Here is a 3752-nt window from a genome sequence, read left to right as displayed (position 1 = left end):
TTATTTTGATTTACTAAACGGAATATTTTCACCATGGATGATTTGAGCCTTGAGTTGCCACTCTGGGGAGAACTGGATTTGAACAAAATTGTTCATTTGAGAGATGTCTTAGAAACTAACAGAATAACATTTATCACATCCTATGGGCAATATTTTCATTGATATGCAAAAGTCCCCAAACTAATTTCGTTGTTAAAAATTGTTCAACTAAAACACTCTTTTGTCATAAGTCACAGGGAATTTGGTAAACCTAAGCAGTGAAAAATTAGCTCATTTCCATAGTGAGCCAGCCCTTTTGAGCATCACTTCCCTCTGTATTCCTAGAGTTCTCACTGCCAGACTTCTGATCTTATTTCTGTACCCCATTAACTCCTATGTCCCATTCAGACTTTCTACTCTTCCCCATAAATTTCCCTAAAATCTCAAAATGCCAGTGTCTCTAAAAATACATCCTTTGCATGAGCCAGATATAAGATAGAGCATATTTTAAATGTTGGAATTGAGTTGAATTGAGCTATGAATTAAAAAAATTTTAAGACAAAGTGTAGTGGATTGATAACTGGTGGTCAACTTATAACCCCCAGCTGAACTGAGTGAGTGGTGCTGGGTGTGGGAGGCCCACCTGAGGACTGTTGCCAGCAGCATAAGAGGCAGACCTGGAGAAGAAGCAAGGCTGTTGGGAGCTGAGAGAGACCATGGGGAGCTGGCTTTCCGATGAACTTGGCTGTTTTCATCCTCTGGGGAGCTCGGGACCTCACTGGCACTGAGAATGGCTTTGGTTCACTTTGGGAAGCTCTGGTCCTCACTTGAGCATAGCTTCCTGGTTCCAGAGGGGAAGATGGTGCACTGCCAGCCTCCTGGAAAAGCTTGCTGTGTTGGCTTCCCTGATGGGAACTCAGCCATCCTGATCATCGGAGGAGCTCGGGACCTCACAGTTGCCAAGGATGGCCGTGGTACCTTTGAGGGAGTTGTGGTTCTTCTGAGCATCAGTTCCTGGCTCCAGTGCAGATCCCTCAGCCTACTAGCACAGATCCTTCTTCCTGCTGGCACAGACTTTGTAGATTCCACCACTGACCTTTGGGCCTTCCCAGCAGATCCGTGAAACAGGCCTGCATGAGATGTTGTCATGGGTTCTGGGCCTCCAGTTGAATTCATGGGAGGCATTGTTATGAGCTGTGGGTATTCAGCTCAACTCATGTAGAACATTATGGTGGGATCCAGACCCTCAGCTGGATTCCTTGGTCTTAGTGTGTGGACAGATTTCCTGCACTCTTTTGTATACTGTTCTTTGGGTGACTTATAAATAATCATATAAAGTATGTGTCCTGTATCATGTTGTTCCCCTTGCAAAATAAGCCCCAAACCAATACACAAAGTCTTGCTATATACTTCAGTCTGGCCTTGAGCTCACTTTGTATCCCAGGCTAGCCTGGAAATCACAGTGATCTTCCTGTCTCAGCCTCCTGTGTGCTTGGATTACATGTGTGCCTAAATTCTTCTTAAGCCCAAGTAAGACAAGATAAGCACATATTTGTAGAAGAATTCAGAATTAGTATGATTTCCTGGTATGCGTGTCTACTTGAACTATACCAAAATTTGTGCATGTTGATCAGAAGCACAGAGGTGTAATTTGCTAATTGTTTTGCTTTAGAAACTAATTAGCTTGACCTGAAAGAAAACCCACAGAACCCTTTGTACAATTCTTTTGTGGGTCAAAAAATTCCAAACAACTCAAGCAAAATTCCTTAAACGTTATATTTGAAACACTTCTGATAAAAACTTAATAGACTATTATTTTATTATGCAAATAATGAAAGATAAAAGTATTGGAGATTTTCAAGATACAAAAGAAAATTACTGCCAATATTCGCAAGTTAAATAATGTGACAATATTATTAGCAGCCCTTTTGAGAGAAAGGGAGGGAAAAAGATAGAAACACACACAGAGAGAGAGAGAGAGAGAGAGAGAGAGAGAAATAGAGGGAGAAATAGGACTACTGTCAGATTTATAATACTTAGAGGAACATTTTAAGATAGATTTAGAACAAAAATGTGACATGACTAGATGAAAATTTTTAGTCCTGCATACGCTCATAAAACATCTAGGTAGTCAACTAGGAAACTGAACGCCACTTGATGAAATCACTTGTAGACTCTATAAAAAGGAGTGATATTTAAGAGAAGATTTTCACATCTTACAAAAAAGAACCCAGCTACTGAAAAAAGGTCAGCTCAGGTCAATAACATTGCTTGGAAGAAAGTAAAAGGCTTTAAAGTCCGTCACACACAAATTTTCAATGTGAATTAACAACAGACATAGTGCAAATGTATTAGTGACAAATACATAGAAATGTTTAACTGGAAAGTGTTTTAGTGAGATTCCCATAACTATTTGAAATACCCAAGGTAATCCACTTATTAAAAGAAAGGTTAACTTTGGTTCATAATTCTAGAGGTTCTAGTATAGTTTCATCTCTATGGTTCTATCACTTCAGGCCTGTGGGAAAGCAGCATATTCTGATAATTATCCATGGCTGAACAATTGTGCTCTGTTTGGAAAATTAATAAATGCATAGAATGATTCCATTCAATTATTAACAGCCTTGCAGGAAAATATAGAATGCATTTAATTATTTATTTGATGACCCATCTAAAGGGAAATGCTCTCTCCCAATAGACTAATATTTACCCAAATTTATCAGAAATGACAAAGTTTCTGTGTTTAACTAGCCATTGTAGTTAATGAACAACAAAAATTTTTGAGACTATAATACCTCTTTATGCATTGACAAAGTCTTCATAACATATATCTGCCCCTGATGCACAAACATGAATAAGTCTTCAGCAGCCAAAAGGAGGAAACCCAATATCTGTTTTCCTTAGACATCCCAAACTACAGAAGTCATTTCAGCCATTTTCACATAACAACTAGACAAGCTCTTGGATGTTATATCTTAAATTCATGGGAATGATCAAATAATCATAATTTTTACAGTATGCATTTGATCCAGTTACAAAACTTACCCAAGCTCTCAGGACAAAAGCTGTCAAAGCAAAACTTGATGCTTCTGCTGAACTAGTTCTGACTAGAAAGTCACCTTATTCTTCCTTATGAGGTATAGATATTAACACCAATTGAGAACACACAATACTTTCTAGCAAGTTAATTAATCTGCTATGAAATTCAGTTGCCCTCCTCTTATATTACTATTCACTATGACAACACTGTGAATTCTGCTACCCTCTTACCCTTACTTTAAGAAGGTTAATGTTATGACTGTCTTACCTTGGTTAGCAAAATGTCCCCAGGATTATTAAAGACTCTTACGGAGAATAATGCTGACCTAATATTGCTTATTGACAGTTTATACCTCAAAATCAAAACTTGAAGTGCTCAAGCAGAATTTACAATCAGTGATTTAAATTCAATGTTAGAATTCAGTCGTCTATCCAAGTTATAACCAGCCAAAAAGTCTCTGTAACTTGCTATCCACACTACAGTTTATGTTCTCGCCAGGTCAGAGAATAAACTTTCACATGGTCATCAGGAACGCTTTGGAGTAGTACTCTGTACTATACTGTGAGATGCTTGGGAAACATATGAAGTTTCTCACCTGTTCCAGAACCCAGTCAAAAATAAAGATGTTGAGGACATTTTATATTACTTCTTCCAACCACTCTATTTTTCTTATTTTGAAGTATATCCTTTAGTACATATGCTTTTTTTTTACGTACATTTATTTGTATACATG

The sequence above is a fragment of the Chinchilla lanigera genome, unplaced genomic scaffold, assembly GCF_000276665.1.
Source record: "Chinchilla lanigera isolate Chin_1 unplaced genomic scaffold, ChiLan1.0 scaffold00003, whole genome shotgun sequence".
In the NCBI taxonomy this organism is placed as follows: domain Eukaryota; kingdom Metazoa; phylum Chordata; class Mammalia; order Rodentia; family Chinchillidae; genus Chinchilla; species Chinchilla lanigera.
Note: the sequence above shows the minus strand (reverse complement) of the source record.